Genomic DNA, 26085 nt, shown 5'->3' with positions numbered 1-26085 from the left:
CTGCAGTACGAGCGTAACTTGGTTGCTCCGTTGAGTAGGTGCAGGACTGATGTGGAACGTTGGAAATCCCTTCCACTCTCTTTGCTTGGGAGGGAGGTTTTGTTTAAAATGATGGCGCTCACTCGTTTTTTGTATGCGTTGCAAAATTCAATGGACATGGTGCCGGTGGCCTATTTCAAGGAGATAGAGGCTCTCCAGAGACAGCTCCTCTGGGGGGGTAGTGCCCGGATGGCTTACAGTAAGTTCACTCTTCCTTAGTATGATGGAGGTATCGGGCTCCCGGACATACGTAAGTATTATTGGGCCTCTCAGTTGGCTGCAGTGAACAACATAGTGTACGGGATCCCGGGAGACCCGGGTTATGCCATGGATCGAGGTCAGGCACCTGGTGGTTTGTTTGAGAGGGCTTTGTACTCCAGACCGGGTAGATTTCCTCTGACTGGGCCTACTGCTCATGTGGTGCACATCTGGTATGCTGCTAACAAAAGCTTGGGGTGGGAGGGTAAACTTACACTAGCCAACCCTTTGTTGAATTCGGAGAAGTTGGGTAATATGTGGAAGTCAAAGGGTTTTGATAAGTGGGACCTAATTGGCATTGTGAAGATTGGGGACGTGTGGGGGAAGGGTACGGTCCACACGTTTGAGTCCTTGGTAGCCCAGTACAAACTGCACCAGAACGAATATTTTCGCTACCTGCAGGTGAGACACGCGTTAGTCGCCCACGTCCCTAGGGATACGGTTCTCCCGGAGGTGTCTCCTCTGGAGGACCGGGTATTGGATGGCCTCATCCCTGAAAAACGATTTCGCTGATCTATCGTAAGCTGGTGAATCATGTAGAGGATTCCCTGTAGAAGATCAGGGCCCAGTGGTGTGAGGATGGGCATGGAATTGGATGACGAAGACTGGACGGAAGCGGTGGCCTATCCCAGGGGGGTTGCGATTCAGATGAGGTTGAGGCTGGTGCAGTTGAAAATCCTGCATAGGTCTTATATTACAGGACCGCGCTTGGTACGTATGGGACGAGCTGACAGTGGTGCGTGTCGGAGGGAGTGTGGGAAGGATGGTACCCTAATGCATATATTGTGGCATTTTGAGCGAGTGCGGACATACTGGTCGGCCATACATATGGAGTTGGGCCAGGTGTTGGGGATGGAATTGAGGCCTGAGGCTCGGCGTTGTTTGTTGAATGTCTGGGAGCCGTCCGATTTGAATGTGTCCCAGAAGCAATGGGTGATTCTGGAGTATATGGTGGCAAAACGTAACATTGCCCAGCTCTGGGGTGCTAGCCAGGCACCCCGGGTTACCAAGTGGGCGGAGGACCATGACTGGTGCATGGTGCAAGAAAAGTCGGTATATGTGGCCCAGGGGTGCCCTCGTAAGTGGGGGAAGGTCTGGGGGGCGTGGAACGGTCACCGGGGAGACATCTGCACTCCTCCTGAGCCCAGCCTTGATGAGGAGGTGCCCGAACCTGATGGTTCCTGAGGTTCATGGTGGATCATGTTATTCTGCTTTCTCCTATGTACCGGTGCATTGTAATGTCTTGGTTTCCCTGAGATGATTATTATTTGTTTTGTATGTGTGATTTATGATTTAATAAAAAGATTTTTTTTTTTTTAAGTTTGGGGATTTACAAAAGTTGGAATTGTTGTTCTTAACCATATTAATAATATGCAACAAACAATAATGCAACCTGCTGCATTTCTACCTAATCCTGCACCTCCAGAAGCTGACTGGGAATAGATGGAAGGAAGGATACGAAGCATACCGTGATGCTCTTGAGGGCGAATCCTTCACACTCAAAAAGAAGTATGCAATTCTAAGACACTGTTTAGGTTCAGGAGGACACAGCATCTGAAACACATTCCTAAGACTGTTGTTTTGTTAGTTGAAGGCGAAGATGATGGCGTGGAGGATAAATACGTTACGGCCATCAAGTCCTTAGATACAAGATTTAAAGCATGCAAAAATGTAACATTAGAGAGACATAAATTCTCCAAAAGAGAACAATTACCTGGAGAATCTGCATTGAACTCTGTCGGTGCACTCCGTATTTTGGCTGTTTCTTGCGAATACAAAACTTTTGAAGAAGAAATGATAAGAGATCAATTGGTGGAGAAAACAAGTAATGAAAAAGTTCAAGAGGATTTACTGTGCACGCCTGATTTGACTTTGCAAAAGGCCTTGGAAATAGCAACCAGGATTGAAAGCACAATGTCATAATTAGAACAAATGGCGATTACAGACTCAAAATCACATTCTGATGGAGTATTAGCAGTCAAAAGTGAATGCAAGAAACCAAAGGATAAGCTACACCATGAAAGAGACAGAGGAAATGAGAAAACTGTCTCACAATCTACTCATAATGGAGGGAGTGTTACCGGTGTGGCAGTCCTCTTCATCTCAGAAATGCCAGAGTGTGTCCTGCCATGGACAAAACGTGTGCAAAGTGTTTCAAAAAAGGTCATTTTGCAAATGTTTGCAGATCAATCGATAAAAGGTCATTCAACGCGAATTCCTCAAGGAAAATACTCAATGTTGAACATTGTACAGAAGGAGAGTCATCGTCAAGTGAAGAAGAACAGATCCTCACCATTAGGGAATCTCAACAACAATCTCACACCGTGGGCATGTGTAGTGCTATCTCACAAGGAATTAAACATCCTTTGTGAATAGTGAACATTAGTGGGGTGGATGTCAAGGTGTTGGCAGATTCTGATTCTCCATTTCGCCTAATAAGCAAAATAATTGTTGGAGAATTTGCTTCAAACTCAGGGGACTACCTTGAAACATTCGGTTAAACGACCGGTTGGATATGGAGGAAAAACTATTGAAGTATTAGCCAAATTCGAAGCAAATTAATGTTTCAAAGACAGTAAGTCCCGAAGAGTTGTGTATGTAGCTAAAGAGGATGCTAGTTTGTTGGGGTGGCATGATCAAGGCAATCTGGGTTTTATACTAGACCCCAATGATCCCCATCAGGGGATATTGAAGAAATAATGTATTTGTGTTCAAACTATCAAAGAAGAATCATGGGAGTCAACATATCCAGGAGTTTTCAAAAGGGAACTAGGTCTGTTTAAGGTATTTAAGCACAAAATAAGGTTGGTCGATGGGGCGGAAGCTGGTATGCACAATGTCTGTAGGAGTACCTTTGATTTTACGTGATGAGTTAAGGAGAGAATTGAGCAAGTTGTGTGCTAGCAATGTAATAGAACCAATCGAGTCAACGGATTGGGTTAACTCAATTGTTCTGGCCAAGAAAGCTAATGGGGCTCATCACATGTGTGTTGATTTACACAATCTAAACCAGCACATATGGATAGATCAACACCCTTTGCTCAACATTATCGAAATCACATCCACTCTCTAGGGTGGAAAGTGGTTCAGTTTTCTAGACATGAAAGCCTATCACCAGATCAATTGGCACCCTGACTCTAGGCATTACACTGTCTTCATCACCCCGGAAGGTTTATACCAATTTAAGTGCATGCCCTTCAGACTTGCTTCTGCCTCTGCAGTGTTTCAGAGAATTGTGGAGAGCATGTTCAAGGGTAGGGCCGGGGTGATTTCTTTTCAGGATGATGAATTGATTTTTGGTATCGATCAGGAACAACACAATGAAAGGTTGCACTCTGTTTTGTCAATGCTAGAAGGTAAGGGAGTTACACTAAGTCTCAAGAAATGCAAGTTGAATAGGACCACCGTGGAACACTTAGGCTACAAACTGCCCACTGAGGGGGTGAGCCGCAGGCCAGTTTAGTAAAGGGGACAGAAGATTTTAGCACACCTGAGGACAAGGATCCAAGGTTCATTTGAGATCCTTTATGGGACTCATTGAGTTTTATGTAAGATTGGTATCTAATTGTGTTGCGAAAACTTATTGCATGTGAAATCTCCTCAAGAAAACCTCAATGTTCAAGTGCAGTAGTGAGTGTACAGATACATTTGTTTCAATAAAAAGGGAGATTGCAAGTGCCATTCCTTTAAAACCCTTAGATACCAGGGATCATACCATAATCATGACTGATGCAAGTCAGAAAGGTTTGGGTGCTGTGCTTATGCAACAAAGAGGGGGAAAGGATGAAGTGATAGCTTTCGCATCTAGAGGTTTAAGAGGAGAAGAGGCAACGTATTCTTTTGTGGAATGCGAGGTGGGGCATTGTCCCTTTTAAACATTACCTATGGGGTTCAAAATTAACAGTATGGGTAGATCACAAGCCTTTAGTTCAGCTATTCACTACAAAGGGTGGTGATAAGCCAGCCCCCAGGATTGCCAAGTGGCAATACAGACTTTTGAAGCACAATTTCAAGGTTGAATATGTTCCTGACAAGAAGAACCTGTTAGCAGAATGTCTGTCTCGGTTACCCAGTTGTGAGGAAAATGGAGGTGGGGAAAAGAAAAGGATTTTGACTCTGAAATTTTCTGCCATACTGTATGTAATTCTAATGGTGCCTTGTTGGAACAGGAGTGGAGATGTTCTTATGAGACGGATGAGGAAATTAGGAAGGTCAAGAGCCTGGTGCACATAGGTTGGTCTGGAAGCTATTCTAGGGACAGCTCTCTTAGTAAATTCAAACACGTTTTTGAAGAGTTGTCCGTTGTTAATGGATTATAGCATCGAACTTCTTTACTTGTGGTCCCGGAAGCTATGTGGAATAAAGTTCTTACATTAGCTCACAAGGGTCAATTTGGCATGCGTGCCATGAAGAGGAGAATCAGGGATAATTTCTGGTAGCTGGGTTTGTACAGGCAGGTACTTTGTGAGGGATTACATGTTCTGTGCTGTTAGCGACAAGTCACAGGTAACCGTGACCATCCCAGCCCAGTAGAAGCGAATGAGGTGCCCAGAAAGGCTTGGTCCAAACTTACCATTGACATACATAGGTCCCATGTCTCTATCTGTAAGTGGTGTTACGGCATATTCTTTGTGGACTACTAGTCGCTGGCCTGAGGTCAAGTTTGTAAAAATGGCCCGACTATTTGTGTCATCGAATTTCTTGAATCGTTGTTTGCAAGGGAAGAGGCTCCTGATGAGGTACTTTCTGACAATGGATGTCAATTCATTTCAACACAATTCAGGAAGTTTATGGAATTTATGGGCATAAAACAAACTAGAACTTCTCTTTATCACCATAGGAGCAATGGTCTTGTGGCGAGGTTCAATAGGGTGATCAAGGAGAACATACAACTTTCAAATGCGAGTGGTTTAAATTGTAAGCAAAAAATAAAGAAACTGTTGTGGGCAGTGCACACGACTGCCAATGCTGACACAGAGGAATCTCCATTCATTTTGTTGAGGGACGTGTTACCTCTTTCAAAATGTTTCAGATTTTAAAAGGTCCCCAGCGAACCTATATAGAAAAGATAAGTCGATATTGGTCAATGAAGACCTGCCGAATGTTTAAGGGTGTTATCAGTTGATACAAGTTGCACCAAATTTGATTCTAATCGGATTAATACTTTATGATGGTTTTCAATTGATTCACTTTTCCTTCTTTCTGTCTCTTATGTATAATTTTATTATATTATGTACAATCTTTGAGGAGATTTTGTTTTTAATATATTATGAATTTGTGATATTTATGCACCTTTTTTTAATACATGATGTTATAACTGTATAATAAATTCACAAACTAACTCAACATCAGTTAATTCTTGTTATTTACACCATTTATGCTATGTTTGGTTTAGGAGTATTCTGATTTTTGACACTGGAGTGAATGAAGTGTGTTTGCATCTAAAATACTATCATTGTGTAAAATTTCTTTCTCAAGGGGCCCCTCCTTTGTTGATTGTAATCAGAACCCAGCCCCTTGGTCGGTGGGTCACTCCCTCTTTCTTTTTTATGGTTCTACTTACATATAAACAGAGGACTTTTTATGTGCAGAGATTTGGCACTCGTAAAGATACTACTCATAAGTCTTTTTGAGAATAGCATACAATCTTAAACTTACACTAAGGTGTTAGTTTACCTTTTTTAATCAGTCCCCAAGTGTGCCGCCTCTCTGTCTGCCAATAACACAACAATGGGGCAACCCAGCACTCAGCTGGACATGGGTTAGATATGGTACAGAAGAAAATTGGTCTAACTGGGAAGGTTAAATTTAGAAAATCATTACTCCAAAAACAAAACAAAAATAGACAAAATGATGATCAATTAAACGATTTATTGAATGTATATTAGATCATATTCAATTAGTACAACAAATTAAATGGTTGCTCACATGCAAGTGTAGTGAAATAGGTGCTGAAGGAAGTTCTCGTAAAAGGATGGGAGTAGAGAGTGAGTGCAAATAATTACAATATTTACATGGAAATCATGAAGGAACCTATCTAACAGTATATAATGTACTAACTAATATACTACACAGTTGCAAGATGCAGTAAATGCATATTTCATCATCTGCATGTGGGTGATTTCTAAAAGTACAGTTTGAACTTTAAAGAAAAGTCAACTTTTCGACACCAATAGTAGCAGCAGGGCTAGGAGTTCCTTAACCCCTTCCACGCTCATGACGAGCTGGGCTCGTCATGAGGTAGCCTCCTCGTACGCTCATGACGAGCCCAGCTCATCACGTAACATGCGGTTCCGCAAATCTCAGCGTGCGAGCGGAATTCCGCCCGCACGCATGCGGTTAAACAGAGTCTTCATCAGGACAGAAGCACGAGCAACCTACTGATGAAGCATGATTTTTGCGAAATAATCTTGCTTGATCAAATTTGCTCATAATTGTGTTATTAACAAAATAATGACTAATGGTGTGATTTTTAACATTTATATACAAGAAAATATTCAAGGGTACAATGTGAAAATGTGCAAGAAAAACAGGACATGTTTAGTGAAATAGAAGCTGCAACTTTTAACATGAAAAATTCTATGAAGTGTTCCTACATGTCATGGGAGAGAGAAATTGAACCAAATATGCATTTAGAATCATGCGCGTAAAATGATTATCCTATCCTTGTTAGCAAGAGAAAAACATATCTTATTAATAACTTCATTATTGAAAAGTTAGATTATACTTATGGATTTAATTAGGATATTGAATCTTTAATTCTTATTTCTTTATGAGTTTCTTTCTTTTTCTAAAATATGAATGCGTGTGTTTTATTTCCTCAGAAAAATTACAAATTATGCTCCTTTTATGAAGGCCTCAAATCCTGCCAGAGTCATTTTTCTTTCCCAAATGTAGGCCACAGAAGAATGTACTTTGTCCTTCATTATTTCTAAAATGTTGATTTATTTGTTTAGCTGTGATTAGCGTATCACCAAGGATTTCCTTCCTACTTTTAAAGTATTTCTTTCTAGGAATAATTGTGTCAACTAATGTTGGAAGCTGATGTGGAAGTGAGCGCAAGGATGTGAAGATTAACATAACTTCTTTCCTGCTTCCGAAGAGCGATGATGACATTCATTTTAACAAAGAACCTTAACAGAGAAAAATCTGGATGGTATGAGTGGCTGAGTAGCTTTCAGGCTGGGTTATCACCATATGTTTTAAAAGGGGCGGTATGAAAGCACAAGCTTGTCAAGCAATTCAAGCAATACAGGCAGCCAAGGAGGATCAGACAGGAATCAAATTCCAATTAGTGTTGGCAAACCAAGCACAATGAAAGTTTTAACTATGTCCCCAATTATAAGCGTTAAGGAGTTGCACAAAGTATGAATATTTATTGCTATTTGCACCAGTGACACTTTTTCCTCTTTTCTTGCGCCATAATTTAAATGAGATTTTTATTTCTGTTGTTATCTGAAACGCACTGCTGCAGCGTTTCCTCATATAAGAAAAAAACACATCCTGGAATTGGATTAGACATTTTAGCTAGCCAATAAAACTCGCTTTTTACTTCTCCAAAGTATGAAATTGAAAATAAAATTGGTTCCTACAATTCACAACATAATATACTTGAGGACTGCTAAAGAAAAGAAACAAGAGAGGGCGAGCTTTATTTGGCAGAATCCTCCTTCCAGGTTTCACACTTCCTTTTCTAGCCCTAATAAAGTTGGATTCATGTAAAAAATGCATAACATCGTGGTGTGAGGTGAGTGACAACTACAACAACTGAATAATGATGAATATTACTACACTGCAGTAGAAATCAGTGCAAATCTAGACAGAGTGCAAACAGGTGTCTTTCAAATGCCCTGCTCAAAAGTATGAGGATGGAAAATTTGGCTGGGTGTCAGGATACATTTTTTTTATATCTGTGTATTTCCAAATACATTAATATTTTTACATCCACTTCCTTAATGTTAGCTTTAGGGACTTCATCAGACCAAATGCCAAATTTATTTACTCTTGACTTCCAGTGATGTCATGCTGTAATGCCACCTAGGGGTGATATGGTATGTGATGTCACTTCTGCTACCCCTAACATTTTGGTGAATTTTCATCAATGGAACACCGTGTATGGTAGAGGGCAAGTTCTAGTGGATTTAGTCTGATTAGAGAGTTTAAAACACTGTGTACGAAGTGAGTTAGTTATAAAAAGATTTGGTCGGAGGAGAATTATAAATTTAAGTTATAACTATAACTTTATCATTTCTACGGTTTGTGTAGTTTAAGTTGGTGTTGTATAGAAAAAATAAATTTTTGTTTTCCTAACTAGAACTTATCTTCAACCTTTGTTTTTCAGAGAAAGAGAGAGTGAGTGAGTGAGTGTGTCATGTAGATGTTTTTTCAACCAGAGACTGCCCATCGCTCAGATTGTATGCATTGCATATGATTGTCTTATTTCTATCTTGTGTTTTGTGAAGACCTGAGCAATTATCAACCACATGAAGCTATTTGTGAAATACAAATGCTCTTTTTCAGGTAGCACTGTCTTCTCATTCAGAATGTCTTTCTTGAGTACACTAAAATACAGTGACAGACAGTTCATTACCAACTCCTCTCTGCTCAACTCTGAGAATAAAGCGTACACATTCATAATATTGATTACCTCTTTCTGTCCTGAACCTGTGATAAACCAAAATGGTTTAATGAAACTAGCTAACCTTTATCATGCATGTAGATGATTTTAAGCACCTTTCCTGTAAAACAATTAGCAATACAGTTCTAAGAAAGCTGTCAAAATCTGTTCAAACTTCAAAACACATCTCTTTTTAAAAGTGATTCTTTCCTTATCTCTATCCAAGCGCTGCAAAAGATATATGTTACTAATACCCAACTTAACAGAACTACATTTATTGACCCTGGAAATGGTAAAAGGCTACTTTGGCCTTCCCAAGAAACACACACAAGGCAACAAGCGTTTGAACCATTTTGACAGTTATTATGTGGGAACAGGACATGTTTCTTCATTTAGAGTCCTCATTAATTGGGACAGTATGATGGGCACCTTAACTTGTTTCCTCAAAATGTAATGCCCTCTGCCGTCTGGTTGTCACATTATGTGATTGTCTTAGTTTAGCATGCTATCTACATGACTAACCAATGGAACTTCATTGGACTGAGGCGTATGGCCGACTAAGGTGCATTGCACCTCTTGGTGGCGATGGTTGTGAACTTAAAGCAGATTGTGGATGATTGCTCATTCTTGCTTGACCAAAGTTTTGACAGATTTGTGCTGGCATTATGGTGGCAGTTGGATCACCTACAAAGCTGCACTGGAATCATGTGTATGGCAAACTACTGTGTAGTTCATCTCTTGGTTGCAATGGTTATGGGCTTAGAGCATTTTGTGGACAATTGTTGATGCTTGTGTGGCCATCAATTTGACAGCTTTGTGCTGGCATTATGGTTGTAATTGAATTGCATTTGAAGCTTAGAACAGTTAGCATGGTGTGTCATAGCTACATGGAAAGGTGTGGCTCAGTGTGATTGTGTGTCCTTCATTCAATGGATGATTTATATGGTTCACTGTCAGCACATAAGCTGCAGGTCAAACATGATGCACTCTACATGGATGTAATGCCTGGTGTGTTCTGGTCTTCTATGTGCAAGAGGAGTCCCTCAAAAGGATTGTCTTTGGATAAGCTTTGCTATGTACCCATATGTTCAAACAGAGACTGTTACACACATTGGTGTACCTACCTCATTTCACATCTGTTCTGGAGAGAGGACTAAAGAAGGGCTGCCCTGCTGCTCTCTGAACCCAATAAAGAGAGGTTGTACCAAAGACTAAACTGCACCTTGGAATAGCAATGAAAGGACTGTGCCTGCATTGTCGTACTCATGGAAAATTGCCTCCAAGCGCCAGACAGAGAAGGTGGCTCTAAGAGTCAGTTGGCTAACTCCCTATTACAGCTACAGGGCCACAATAGTTGAGCAGTATGTGTCCTTGTGAGCCAAGTGCCAAGAAGCCTGACTGCCTCTGGATGCTTAGGTGCAGCCTGGGAGAGTGAATCCTGACCCTCAAAAAGTTGCACCAAGTGTGGTAGTCCAGAGAGAGTCATCAGAGAGCAGTTTGGTTCCCCAGCATAGACGTTACTGCAAAGTAAAGGAAACCACTGGTTTTCCTGTAACCCGAGACCAGTAGTCCAGTGGCAATTGGTATTGTGCTGGACTTAATGGGACATAATCCACCCTTAAGCTCAAGGAAAAATTAGGAAACCCCTAACACTGGCTCACCATCCTTAGCTTCCTTGCGCATCTTCAGCATCCTGTATCCTATACAACAGGGCCACACCATTGACTTCTATGACGGTTCACCACTAGGACTCAGAGCTGGACTGGAGGCTACTTAAACAGACAGGTAACTGTCCTCCGGGACCTGGCTGGTTCCTGTGACTGTGTGCCTATCCAAGTTGGCACCCTCGTGAGTGCCCACATAACTGTTTTAACTTGCTTATGGTGGCTAGCCCTAAACCACGATAATAGTAGATTTCCAAAATGTGTTGCATTAATTGAAAAGCAGCGATTTATTGTTTCATTCAAAATTCATATGTCCTAAACCCTCCAATGGACTTTTGTGGTTGAGTACAACAGATTTTTATAAATTGGTGTTGAATTTTTAATGTATTATCTGGGTTTATTTAATTCAATTGTTTTGGTACTTCTTAATACTTTGCACTTGATCCTTTGATAAAGCCTGGCTGCTCTGCTAGATCCACAGCTACCTAGTACTGGGCTAAAGTTCTATAAATGCACCTGATTGGAACTGATAGAGGAATGTGTCATTATTGCACAGTGAGGCCGCCTCATATCTCATATAAAAAATCCACATTTCCTCATAACCATGTCATGTGTTGCCTCAAAATGTCATCCACATGATTGCTATAATGTTATTACATCATGGCGCAGTATGACATCCCTTTATGACGAAGGATTAGTTTAAAAAACTACAGGTTACGTTGCAAGGTGTTATCAATATCTTTATAGCCTCTCTAATAAACTAGTCTGACAGTAGTTGGAACTGAACGATGGGTTAAAAAGCATACTGTTTTCGCAGACAGCACTTCAAAGCAAAACTCATAAAACAGAGCTCCAATTTGAAATGAATGGGGGCTTGCGAAAGTGGATGAGAAAACCCATTTGCGCCCGCAAAAAACGTTAGTACATCTGGCCCTAAGAACATTAAAAATCACAACTGCTATCAAGAATAAAATTAAAAAATATATTGCATTCACGTGTAAGTGTATTTTTTGTTTGAAAGCATTACTTCTACTATCTCTTCCTCACTTACCCTAAACTTGTGTACTGTGCATCGCCAGCCCCTGCCCGTCTCCTAAAAAGCCTCCTCACTTTCAAGAACACTCGCGCCATACTAGCAAAATGGACTGTTTGTTTTTCTTCCTTTGCTAATGTAACATGCACCAGGACCTCGCAACATCCCCACCAAAACGCTTCATTTCAACCTATAAGTTAACTGTGGGGCGAGACAACACTCCTGCTGCGCTGGCCAACCTATCTACTAACCTTCAAAACCCTGAGTCCTGCCTGTTGGGTGCTGTTGCCTTTTATATCATGTCAGTGACTCTTCATGGAACACTCAACAGCCAGCAACCACTGCCCTCTATCACAGTCTCCATATGGGATGCCGTGGCTTCATAACCTTCACTAATGCTTTTGAAACCTTTGTTTATGATCTTGCCAAGGCCCCCTATCAGGGTAAGGCGGGTACTTGGGCAATGGGCTGGTATGCAAGTTCCAGCTGTGAGATGCATTTTTTGGTTAGGGCGGTGGCCGATATGGGCTGTTCCTGTGCAGTTCAGACGCCGCCAATGGCCCAGTGAGGTCTGAGCGGCCTTTCTGGAGGCAGATTAGCCTCTATTACCTCCCTTTTACCAACTGGGCGGAGGTGTCACTCCCGGTCTCTCGCTGGGCTGGCCCATTAATGTATGTAGATTGAGCAGGGAGACATAGCAGAAGTGACCTCACTAATACTAAGGTGTGGTTCACCATAGAGAACTAATCCGTAAACAAAAAGTCCTGGTAACATTTGCATTTTTTAAAAATCTTTTTGATCTTAGTAAGTTAAGAAAACATGCATGTGTCTTCTATAGAAGTCACCCTACTTTTTATAAACACTTAAAACACTGACGCAGTGTGTTAAAAAAAGACGCAATTCGCAAATGAGGGGCCACCTTTTTTAGGGTGCCTGTGCCAATTTTTGACCCCAGTCCGACCACGCCCCCTACCCTTTTTCCCAACAAAGATATGCCAATTAATTATTGCCATACTGTGAGCATTTATGTATCTAAAGCCCAAAACTCCACAACAGTGCTTAATTTGTAAAAATAAAAATAAACAGGGCCCAAGGTATTACTTACTAGTCCACTGCAGCTGGCACAACCTATGTCACTTTTTAACTGCAAGTTAAAGTTCAGGTTTTATCATTTTAATGTTAAATATGCTCCATTAATGAACCTTGCTTAAACATACATACACAGTGCCACCATGTGGTGGTATCTCATAACAATGTGCTGTGTTTACAAATAGGTACCGGTGATGGGCACCAAAAAACACCGCCACAAATTAAGCACTGCTCCACAGTGGATGCAGCTCCTCTCTAATCCTCCTTACCAATGGGTGATTTTGCACTAACAACAGAGCTTGGTCTTGCGCCAAGTCTGTTCCTCAGGAGACGTGACATGATGGCAGCTTTTGATGTTCCATGGGGTGAAAGGCAATTAGGTTTGTGTGGGTCAATGCTTGTGTTGCAGATTTCTCCTGCCGGTCGCAGACTGCTTCTCTGCAGAGATAGTTATGAGTGGAGGTATTTTTATGGTCTGGCGCAGCTATTGCCAGACAATTATGTGATCATCACTAGAGAGAAGTGTGTGGAGAAGTGTGGCTCAGGGGTTAGAGGCAGCAGACCCGGAAACTGAGATCGGTCCTGGACCAGGGTTCAATTCCCCGCCTCGGCGGGTCTTGGGCTAAAAATTCCACGGACTCGATAATTCTTGCCCCGGTGCCTCCTTGACTCACGGGTTCACACTCTGCGACTCTGGGCAATAGCTTGCTTAATCTCCACAACAGCCCCTCGCGGCGGGATGCCTGACTTTCACCTTGTGGATACCCTGCTATCTCACAGGGGAATACCAGGAAGGGTTCCCTAAGCAAGCGCCGGGAAACCCACTGCGGGTAGCTGTGCGCTATATAAGCTCAACTACATTTACACATACATTTAGAGAGGGGCTTTGGCTCCCCTCAAGTTGGGAGCCAGGAGTAAATGTTTTGATGGGGCAGAAGTTGTGTGCTGCCACAAAAAAGTGATTGCCTTCCAGGCAGCTGTGATCATTTTGTTTATTTATCCAGCTGCCTTAGCCTGAACTTACAGGGTTATACACATGCCATTAAAATGCTATTAAAGCATCGTAGTTAACTAGATAGTTTAGGTTGGTTTTCTCTGACTGCAGCACATTTGGGATGAAGGCAGTCATTAGCCTACATGGATTTTTACATCTGACTTGACAGTGTGCCTGTCACCTGACATTTTAACCTACTCCAATATTATTCTAAAGTTCTTTTGTTTCACAGAAATGCATATCTATTTCCATGATATTTACTTGGAATGCTTAACATTATCGTGCAACATTCCATTAAAGCCAGACCTATTGGCTTTGCCAGTGCTTGTTAATATTCCTACCTTGGATCCCTCTGGCTCCACCTCCCTGCCTCCTTGCTCTTCCTCATGTTGCGTTGGTGTTTCTGTTAGAATATGAACAGCTTATTCTTCATTTATATGGGCCTAACATTACCACATCAGGTTTGTCCTCAGACTATTTACCGATGTTAAATTTGAGAGTTTAATTATCACATCTGCATCATGTTTACATTACAGTGTGTCATTCTCAAAACCAGTTTAAACTACTATCTAGAACTATCAGACTCCATGTGCCTAATAAAATGATTTAAAGATCAGGATTTCATTTTTACTGTGACGGATGTGTGTCTGTCAGGTGACAGTTATGTACAACACACAAATATATGCTCTTCAAAGTCTTTGCATGGGCTTGTCAAGTGCTGTATTTCAACTGCATTATGAGAACTGCAGTTATTTTCTTGTGCTTGAAATACAAAACACTGCAAGTTCTAGAATGTCCAAAGTAAAAAATATACAATGCAAAGTATATATGAATATACCTTGTACACTTAACAAGGCTGTAAATATATCAATATTTTGGCAGTACTTAATTTAAGAAAATGTGGCTTGGAGACACTGCACTGGCCTGCAGTTGTGGGACAAGTGAGTTGAACTGACACCACTCAGTGTCTCTGGCCAAAAGGTTGTTTGAATGTTCTAAAGGAGTCAGTAGTAGGTCTCCAGCAGGCCCACCTCCAGTGGACTCTGCGTAATTGCAAACTTCTCTTTGGAGCAAGACTAAAGGTTGAACCAATATTTTTTTTAAAGCATCTTTATTGGTTTTCCCAATATGACAGCAAGGCATAAGTACAGTATTAGTACATCTTCATCTTGTTTCTTCCCCTACCTCTCCCATGTTGTAACATCGTAATCATTTAACATGTCTCATTTGAGGGCATCAACTTGGCTTCTTCCTTGTCCTTGCCATACAAATATTACCAACTTAACTACTGTAACTCCCTCCCCTACCGCCTCCCCTGTCATGTCTCTGTCTCGAAAATCATGTAGCCCTCTCAAGATGCCGGCCTGTCTGCTACACATTGCGTTCCCAGTATTGTCTTTTTATCTGCCGTCCCCTACTTCGTCCATCTCAGCATCACCTCCTCTATCCACCTCCCCAGTGGAGACAGGGGGGTGTCTTGCCTCTGTCCTCTTGAGTCTCCAGGTTTGGGCATCCTCCACCATCCTCTCATCTTTCCTGACCCGCTTCATTCTGAGGTTGCACTAATGGTTGTGGCATTTTCTCACTTGTACTTTATTGTTGTGTTACTAGGGCTTATAGAGCGCACATCAACCTTATGGTCTCTTTGCGCTAGATGACGCTCACAGAATGACTCAGATGGGGAACATCCTTTACAACGCAACTTTTACAACGCACTACCATTACGATGCAACTTTTACAATGCAAGTTATTACAACGCATTGCGCTGGGGGGCGCTCTAGGATAGGGAATAGTTTAATTACTATCCAACACCTTCCCTAGTATCCACGGGAACTGGAGTTGGAATAGTAAATTAAACTATTCACTATCCAGCGCCCCCCAACGCAAGTCGTTGTAACGACTTGCGTTGTAAAACCTGCGTTGTAATGGCATGCGTTGTAAAAGCATGCGTTGAAACGTCATACATCCGTAGTGGTCCTAAATTTCAAAGGCAACAGCTACAGCATTCATTTGTTCCTGAATTGCTTGGCCGATCTTTTTGGAGGAATCTACCACCAATACCTTTGAATTGCCAAACAGATTGTTATTGGCAACACATTTTTCAACGATTTCTTTAAGTTCGATGTCAGAGACTTTTGTCTTGCTTTTCTGCCACATTTCTCTCAGGCTTGTGGCTTGTCATACTTCCAATGCTTAGCCTCACTAGTCACGCCTGTGCATCTCTTCTGTGGGCTCTCCTGGGTAGTATTGTGCTGCAGAGGCTGGATTTCCTGGTTGTGATGTCATCAGTTGCTGCAACATTCACTGTTTCCATAAAACAATTTGCAATGAATAATTAATCGCAATTAGGAAATTATGACAATTGTGATTGCAGAGCATAACTAAGTGGAATTTGGCACAGATATTGCTTAGAACTTTTGTGTTTGGGCTTTTTTCGCAATTACTAACATTGTAGGACCACCTTCTTTTCAATGTTTTCAGCACTTCATTGTCTCCAGTGCTGGCAGCATTGCAACATTTTTCTGACTTCACCAGATTTGGCTGTTACACAAAGCAGAGCGTCATAAGAAACTGCTACATGGGCAGCAGTTATACCAAAACTGAAAAAAAGTAATAGATGCCCAAAAACAGTACTTGACTATTTCCAATAGTAACTCACACAAAGATGAGTTTATGGTTATTTGCTGTAACTATCAGTAAAAATATGAAGCAGCAGCTGCTACTTTTTATTGAATGATTGTTCATGTAAAATGACCCATTGTATTGTGTCTCCATACATCACCTGGGTTTACTCCTTGGCTATCAATGTCGGAAAATCCTTTACGTTTTTAACTTTCCATTTTTTAATAATATCCCTATCTGCTCTTTTTTCAATCTAACTAGTTATGTGAAAAAGTGTAGCTTTTTTGAACGATAATGTAGCTCTTTGTAAGAGTCATTACATCCTTCTTGCTTTAGTCATGTTAAATTGAAGTCTTGCAGTTATTTTTTGTATGCCAACTTTGTGCAATACATGTCGGAAGAAGTAGACCCTGTCATACATTATAAGGATATCGCAAGCCACCGGGCTTGACCACCTAGAGGAATGATACTGAAGGCTGAGTTCCTTTATAAGGTAATGGAGCTCAGAGGTGACTTGCACTACCTTTATAATGTACTGTAAGGGTTATTTAATTCCTTATAATACATCGCAACACCATAATCAGGAAAGAGACATGTAAAACAAAATTAGAATCTCTAGTGCAAAATTAAACAAACCAAAAAGAGTTATATATTTGTGGCAAAAAGATATTCAAATCACTGTAGTACATGTACAATTTTAAAGATGCTGTAGCACGGAATACGTAGAAAATTACAAAGAAATTATCTTTCTTGTAAGTACCTAAAGTGTGTAAAAAGATAAACATGCTGCCATAAATATCTGCTTTCCGATTATCACTGTTCATCTAGAAAAAGAAAGCAAAAGAAGGAAATCCATAATTTTGTTTTAGGTCTTGCCTACTTGTCAGTGCGTGTTCTATCTGTTGCAAGATATCCTGTTATAGCCCGCACATTGCTTATCTCCGGTTGGCTTCAATGTGCAGGCACATATTTTAGTGCTCCAATCAGTTATATGCAAATTATACTCCATGTGTGTTTAACAATATTATTTATATCTGCATTTTTATTAATCAAATGTAGTAGGTGGTTGTATTTACCATAAAGACTAACCATATATACATTATTAAAATGTATTCTATGCTTTTTCTCATGCTAACTGCTTGGAAGCCATGTTGATTTAAAGTTGACCTAACTTGTAACCAGACCCGAATTGCACATTGATAACATGTTCTGTAGGTGTTATGTTCTTTTCCGGTCAGCAGGTGTCCTATCGAGTTTTTGATTAGCTAGAATAGGCTTATTGTTATTGTTCTGAAATTGTGAGATGGAAAATAATTGTAACTTGGCTGTGGACATGAAGTGCATGGGAATGAGAGAGATCCTCTTGTACCAGGCAGGCCGGACTGTTAACTTCAAGGCCGTACAGATTTGTATTTCTTTGTCCAGCGCTGGGAAACTGGGGAGTGGACCTGCTCCCAGAGATCAACACTTCCTGATTAGTCTGTTTGGTGGGAAGAGATACAAAGGGGCTTCCAGAACTTTCTCTCATGTATTAATGTGTATCCTCTAGAATAGGTTAGCAGACCCTGTCCTGACTTTGAGAAGAGAAGACATTTTCTCAACTCTGCTGCTGATGTCTCCCACAGTGTTGATCTTCATGCTTGGGCACTTGTACTTTTCCCTTTGAACTTTAAACTTGGTTCATCAGATGCTGACACCATCCTCTTAAAAATCCCCGGGCCATTTTCAATGCTTTATTTTGAATAGGGAAACTATTTTATGGAACCTATGTACCTTATTTTCGGTGTATTTTATATGATTATATTTAGAATCTTTTTCATCATAACATAAAAATTCAGATTGCATGATAATGTGAATATAAATACTTATTCTATAAATTGACTAATTTGCTGACAATTGATTGAATTGTAATCTGGAATAAATTTCTAATAAAACCCTTATCTTTTGTACACCATCCTGTCATCTGCTTCCGTGGTGCCACATTGGTTTCACTGTGATTGAAATGTATTGCTGATGCTAGCTCTTTTCTTATGCTTCAAGATGACATTCAAAGGCCCAAAGACCAGTGGAGAGTCCTGTTTGATGACTACTCTAAGCAATTGAGGTATAAGGATCCCTGCTCCATCGACTATCACTCTCATTCGCTTGCTTCTAATTCATACAGCTTTCTTTCCTTTTCTTTTTGTTTGTCCCTTCCCTGATACATGGAAACATCACAGTGTCCTTGCACTGCTTGCTTTTCCAGGCACATCTGTTTTCTTAAGCACTCCACAAAAGTAAATGTATTTTGAAGCTGTCTCCCTTGTGTGCTTCACTTTCCCTCTAGGCACTGCCCTCTCACGTCTGTGTGTCAGTCAGTCAGAATACTTTATTTTGATAAGTCAATATCATAAAAAGACAATGGTACCAAAAAATACATTTACATTTTGTACACATAATATCAAAATATCAAAATTGAGAAAGTGTTCTCTATTCTTTCCTAAATTTAAAAAATCACAATAAATAAATAAGATAAAAACGTACCAATGTATGTACCCATAAAATAGATGAACAACAATTAATCTTTCTTATAAAATACATCTCTGAGCTATATTATGCCACTAGACATCATCCTATTCTTAATTCTGACAGCACTCACTAGGAAGCTAACAACATGAAAAATGGTCCGTGAAGTCATTAGTAGTTGCAAATGTAAGAGGGCGGGCTTGACCTGCAAGAACCCTGCCTCCCTTAGAATTGGGACCAAAAATTTCTTTCTAGGTTCCGCGAAATACTCACAAAACATCACGAAATGCATTGTGTTCTTGGTGGAAAAATTGTCGCAAGAACACGGTAATGCATTTTCGGGAGTGCTCCAAATAGGAAAGTGGCCAAGATTCAAGTGAATCAAATTAAAACGGAAGCGAGTTAAAAGAAACCTGTGGAAAGGGCGATTCACCATATTAAGATACATTTCTGGGCCTGGTGAAGTAGCTACTAAGAGATTCGCCCTGACGGTCGGTTTTCTGAGCTCTATTTCTTCTCTTTCCAAGGACAACAGCTCTGCCATGGCTCCCTTGACTTGTATTATATCCCTCAAGGTTATTTTTTCTGGAGACGAGAACAGCTCTGGTCTCCCTAATTTAGAAAAGGCATTTTTAATGTATGTGAACCACTGGATCTTACTAGATTTTTCTAATAGAAGGCAGTCCTTCATGATGGTGTGATTCAAGGAGATTTCCTGGTTCAACCAGGTCTTCATCCAGCCTATTACAGGAGCCATTCTTATCGTATCAGAAATAAAACCTACCCCTAATTCGGAGTGGATAGTGTATGATGGAGTGGACTGTGGGACTGAAAACACAGCTCTCAGGAATTTATTTTCTGTTACCTGTAGGGAATCCAGACCACTATGGCCCCATATTGAGCTACCATAGGTCGCTGTTGCGATGCATTTTGCTTTATATATCTTCAACAATGCAGCTATAGGTCTTGCCCCCAGTTTTTTAGCGTTGCAGGCCCCAATTCCCCCTTTCATCAAAAATAATCCCGAGATAGGGGAACGTGGGCACTCTACGGAGTTCTTCTACGCAGCAGTAAAAAGTTTTTGATCATTTTTGCCTGCTGCTCCTCCCAATGATCATGATCTGCGACTTCTTTGCATTCATTTTAAGATCAAGGGATCCCATAAAATTCCCAAATGCGTCTAACAGCCGTTGAAGTCCAACCCCCGTCCGAGAAAGAAGGACGGCATCATCCGTGTATAGGAGAACTGGAATGCCAAGTTCCCCCACGCGCGGTATGTCTAAACTTGCCTCCTTTAGTACAGGTTCAAGGGCGTTAATGTATATTGTAAAAAGAAGGGGGGGCCAGGATACACCCTTGCCTGACCCCCCATTCTGAGTTAAAAAAGACTAGTGCATCGCCCCTGGGTGGTAACACGGACTGATGCCAAGAGGCCCGAATGTAAGTCCGCCAAGAGGTTAACTAGAGCCTGATCTAATCCCAGATCGAGCAAGATTTGCCAAAGCTTGGACCTATTTACGAGGTCAAAAGCTGAGGAGAGGTCCATGAACCCCAGATACAGAGATCCCTCCTTGGCCCTTGTATATTTATCTACAAGCAATTGCAGGTTAAGACACTGGTCTACAGTGCTTCTTTTCGATCTGAACCCGTATTGCAGATTCGATTAAACCCCTCTATCTTCCAGCCAAACCGTTAATTTGTGCAAAATAACACGACCTAAGATCTTTACTGACGAGTCTATTAGGGAGATAGGTCTATAGCAGGAGGGATCCTGCCTGTCTCCCTTCTTAAATACTGGAATTATAATAGATTTTTTCCAAGACTCAGGTATGTTATTTTTGTTCAGGACATTAAAGACTCTACACAGGATTTTAGACCAAATTTTGAGAAAACTTTTAAATACGTCTGAGGGAACCCCATCAGGTCCTGGGGCCTTATTTTTTAGAGTCTGTTCTATCGCTATTTCAACCTCTACCTCTTCAAAGATCACATGAAGGTCCTCAGAGCTAGAAACTGATGGAGTCTGCTCTTTTTCAACATCTGTCATGCATAGATTTTCTCAAAATGTAAGATCCAGCTCTCGTCCGGGATGTTTGTCTCTAGAATAGAGTTATCCTCATCCGAGAATAGGGGTTGATTAATTACTTTCCAGAACTGCCCGCTGTTTTTTAAGGTCTCTGGGGCGAGTAGTTGTAGCCAGGCTTCTTCTTTTAACTCATTTTTTCGATCCAAGATAGCTTTCTTATATGCAGATCTAAGACTTGCTATATGAACTCTATCTTTAGGGGTCACCTTCAGGGCCTTTAGTAACCTTGCATGAGCCTCAGAGCATCTTTTATTAAACCATCTTTTCCCCTGGTGTCGTATCTGACTTGGTCCAGCCAATAACCTTTGGTTAATTTGTTTACAGATATTGTCAAAAGAGAAGACCATTTGAGTATTTTGAGCCCTTCTCTAGGCAAATAGCCACATCGTTTTCAACTTTACCCAATACATCCTGCAAAAAAGTTTCAGGAACTAAGTTGGACCATTTTAACCTGCGTCCTTGGTCTTTAGCACTCACATTTCGATAGCCCTTGGATGACTCATTTTTAAAATTAATTAGGTCCCCAGCTAATACATCTACTGTCACTGGGTTATGATCACTAAAAACGGAAACCTCCGTTTTGTACATTAAAACTTTACATAGTACAAAAGAAGACATAAAAATGTAATCAATAATGGTACCGTCGACTGACCCTTTATAAGTGGGGGTCCTAGAAACACCATCCCCGCATCCAGACTCATAGGGGTTCCATCGTGCCAGAAAGTTTGCGAGGGACTCACCCCGTTTCGAATGTTCAAGATGTATTAGAGAGGAAAAAGGGGGGCCCTCCTCTTCTATGTTTACACATGGTTGGTTACAGGGATGAATGTTAAAATCCCCTAAAAGGATTATTTCAAAAGTATTCACATTAGTTCTATAGTCTGACAAAAATTTCTCCAAAAGATCTAGATTTATACTAGTTAACTCATTTGCACGTGAATTGTAGAAGTTTATGAATAAAATATTTGGGGTGTCAAAAGAGGACATTTCTACAATTAGACAATTTTGACATCCTGAGTTACACAAAGTTAAAGTGCCCCTTAGATCAAGTTTGAATAGGCTCAACAAACCACCACTAGCTCTACCAGCAGTACTGCAAGTTGCCGGAATGCAAAAATAACTGTACCCATCCAAGGAGAAACTATCTAGCGTATCCCAGGTCTCTTGAAACGCAATAATGTCAAAAGTTTTTACATAGTTGCTCCAAATTTTATCCCCAACTTTGGCCTTAATTCCCGCGATGTTCCATGACATAATCCTGCAGGAAGGAAGTTCAGGCTGTACATTGGTCCTATGGGCATTTGCCAGTCAGTCATTTTCCTCCAGGGATGTTAATGGGGAATAACAATTGGACAGTGGGAGAAAATGATCAAAGTGACTGTTAGGCCTGGATGACCTGTGGTGCATTAAGTCCATTCTATTCACAGGGTAGTGTCCATTTTGCCAGGGTAAATCATCACCTCGCCTAAGTGGAGGTGGAGCTAGATTGGCCAGAGTAGTATGCAAATATGATGTGTTGACTGGGTGGTTGTAGAAAAAACCTAGGGGGCGGGCACATACAGTATTGTCAACAGTTGGCAAAGAAGCTGCTCTAAGCAAAACTGTAGCAACATGCTGAGGATGCCTAAAATTAATAATAATGCAATCCCCCCCATTGTTCTTCCGCGAGTTTCCTATCCAGCTAACTCTGCGTGTTGATAGTATGTCATCAGAGAAGCACAGAGGGAACCCGCAATTTCTATTCAGCCAAGACACAGATTTATTTTTTAAAGAGTCATGTGATTCTAACCCCGATTCAGTGAGGTGTGAGTCTACCTCAGGTACGTTTGTTAGTACCACGATGTATGGGGCACAATCTGGGGGTAGATTGACTAAGGGTCTTTTGTTTACAGCCCTACTCCTCTCCCTATTTGACCCCCCTGTTGATGTAGGTTGGTTTCTCAGAGTTGATAAAGAAGATTGCGAAGCTACAGGGGGGGCGGTGGAGCTGCCAAAATGGTTTCAGGTGGATGTAGGGCATGTGGTACCGATGATATTGAAGGGGCTGGTTTTGGGCTTCTAATGTGCCCCTTACCAGTAGCAGCTACCGGTTTAGATGAAGTATTCCCACCCTGAGTGTACTTATTAGTCATACTTAAATGGGAATTTAATAGGCCCCCCAATCTCGTTACTTCTTTTGTTACCTGATCTATTTTGGCCAACAATGGTTGAAGCAGAAGGTCTAATTTAGATTCAATAAGAGTGGCCAAAAGGTCAAGTTGTTCTGGCTTTAGGGTTGTTCCCTCTGACTGATTTAAAATCTCATTTTCTCCTCCTATAATTACAGGTGGCGTATCAGGTCTCTTTGTCTTCCTGTTACCCCCACGCTTAACAGGTAACTTTCTACAAGCCCTCACTACCCGTCGTGGCGGAGATGGTACTGGCGACGGTATCGGGGAGGGTTGTGGGGAGCTATCATAAGAGTTATCTAAGACAATTTGACTCGGCTCTGGGGGGGGACAGCGGTTTCATTTCCTGATGATAATTGGGGGCCTTGGGTGCAACTAATAATCGGGGCATCAATGTCGATAGAGTCAGGGTCGGGCATAACTGTAGGAGAAGCAGAGGGGCTTAACTTGTTTAATGAAAGACGCCTTTCTTGATTGATTTTGCTTACTACTTTGACCATGTAATTATCCATTGAACTCGTTGCTAGGGGAGTTTTAGCCGATCTAAATTTAGACATACTTATACCAGGTAACAACTAACAATCACGTGCATAAAAACAAAGTATATAACATAAACTCAATGTCTCACTGTTTCCAGATGAAGGTAAAAATGGAGCCAAGGTCCGTGGCCCAGCCCAGCCTCCGTCGGCCCCGGACGGCCACAGACGCTCCCGCATCGCGGGAATGGCAGTATATTTATATAGGGTGGGAGGTGTGGGCGCGGATTGCTCCTGGGCCAGGTGGTGGCAGGTAGAGGATCCTGGGACTTGTAGTCCGCCTCGGTGTTCCGGCGCGACTTCCAACAAGCCCAGGGTCAAAGTATACTCCCCGCTTTCCTCCAAGTTCTCTCTGGGGGTATCAGCGTTGGTAGGTCCACTGTCCTGCACAGAGTTTCACCAGCCTAGTTTCCTCGCGCTGCGGCTCCCGCGAAGCGGGAGCTGCGAGGTCGTTTAAAGCAGCTGTGAGGTGTGGGCGCGGCTTGCTCCCGGGCCAGGTGGTGGCAGGTAGAGGATCCTGGGACTTGTAGTCCGCCTCGGTGTTCCGGCGCGACTTCCAACAAGCCCAGGGTCAAAGTATACTCCCCGCTTTCCTCCAAGTTCTCTCTGGGGGTATCAGCGTTGGTAGGTCCACTGTCCTGCACAGAGTTTCACCAGCCTAGTTTCCTCGCGCTGCGGCTCCCCGTCTGTGTGGTTCTTCCCCACACCCTCTGAGATGTGTTAACCCTTGTGTACTTCCTCCGCTTGCAATGTTTTCTTGCCATATGCTTTTTTGTGTCCCAGCTCAATGTTTCTCTCCCTCTCTTGTCCATTTACTTTTCATTCCCGTGCACCACAGTGCTCTCCCTTGTGCCTGTTTGCTCTCCCCCTTACACATTTTGTTGCTTCCCCCCACCAGTGCTCTCCATGTTTCTAGGAGCCTCCCATGCTGTGTAAGCCCCCACCGGCCCCTTGTGTGCATTTGTACCTACTCACAGGGAGCGCTGATAGTGAGGAAGGCCGGGGAATGCAGTAGGGGTACTCGAAACTAGAGTTACCACCTCCCTTATTACCAACATTGTTTCCAGCCTGTACTTTTTTGTGGCAGTCCAATGAATTCTGAGCAGTGTAGGCTTGCCTGCTCCACTGCACTTATTAGACTAACACAGCTGAGCACAGTGACTTGTAGGTACATCGTTTAGGACTGGAGAGAGTGTCCGTAATGACCTGGAGTAGGTGTCACCCTACCCAGAGAACAGGGCACATAGTGCAACCATGCCAGCACCATCATGCCTACCTGTAGGTGGGTATGGATGGCAAAAGTCGGGCTATCAACCCCCTTTGAGTCCTTTGGCTGGTCACAGTATGGAGACTGTGTTCAGTGCCCCACCAGGCCTCGTGTCCACAGTCTGTGCAAGCTCTGGCCCAGCAGCTCCACTATGCAACCCAACGGCAGACTCCCTCCGCCCACCTCCCCCAAGGCTTTTCCATGTCTGGCCCTCATATTTCTGTTACAGGAATCATGGTGGAATACTAGCAGCACCCCCCTGATACTGCAGACCTCAACAGAGTCAGGGCAGTCAGTACTAGTAGGCACCAGGTGCAATTTATTAGCACACAGACAATCCACAGTTGCACAAGTACAACAACAATCAACAACCTGTGCTCTGACCGCTGGAAATTCACCAACCATAATGCCCCCTCACTGACTTGCAGTAAGAGTGTGACCTTGCAAGTAAATCTCCCCTTTGCATCGCCTGTCAGCTGCAGCATAAATCTGCCTGCTTAATTGCAGAGCAGTCACAATGTGGCAGTGTGGCAGCACTTAAATCTGCCCTCCGTTGGGCAGCGACCACTAGCAGCTATTAACCAAGGAATCTCCTCCATTGTGCAGATGAGCACTCTTGCTCTGACTACACCTCCTGTGCAGCCTCTCTAGCCTCGGGGGTGCAGATGGGCACCTAGGGTGTTTCCCAGCAAGTGGTCATGGCAGCGCAGAACGCCTAATGCCCGCACAAGTGAAGGCTCAAGGACTGGAACTTGCCTTTCAAGCAATGGGAGACCAACAGATCTCGGCCATCAGCCCAATCCCACTACTGCAGTCACTGTCAGCCAGACCACCTTGACAGCTTCTACTGGACCTGGCTCTCCACCAGTTATGACCCAACCTTCAACTGTTCACAATGGGGCCCTGGGAGTTGCTCCCCATCCTGCTGCTGTGCCATTGGCTCAGCGCATCACATCATATACCTGCACGTTCTGCTCAGTTCTTTGCACCCTTGGTCATCCAGTCAGTGGCAAATCAAATGGCAGATGTTATGCAGATGGATCACTTAGTGGTTGGTTTGCTGAACTGTATCATCACTGAAGGTATTTCAGGAAGATCAGCTTCCTTGAGTGGGAATGGTGGCAATTCAGTGGGTCCTGCTCAGTTTCTTAAGTTGAAGATGCTACTTCTGGTTTATGGGGAGGGTGACAGCCAATGGATGTCATAG

At 42.3% G+C, this 26085-nt stretch overlaps 1 pseudogene; it reads left to right on the top strand.

Annotated features, from left to right (window-relative positions):
• The first annotated feature begins 552 nt into the window (after positions 1 to 552).
• On the top strand, positions 553 to 26085 carry LOC144828041 (TSC22 domain family protein 1-like; annotated as a pseudogene).

Source organism: Lissotriton helveticus, chromosome 4_1 (genome assembly GCF_964261635.1).
Source record: "Lissotriton helveticus chromosome 4_1, aLisHel1.1, whole genome shotgun sequence".
Taxonomy (NCBI): Eukaryota; Metazoa; Chordata; class Amphibia; order Caudata; family Salamandridae; genus Lissotriton; species Lissotriton helveticus.
This window is presented reverse-complemented; position numbering and strand designations above follow the sequence as displayed.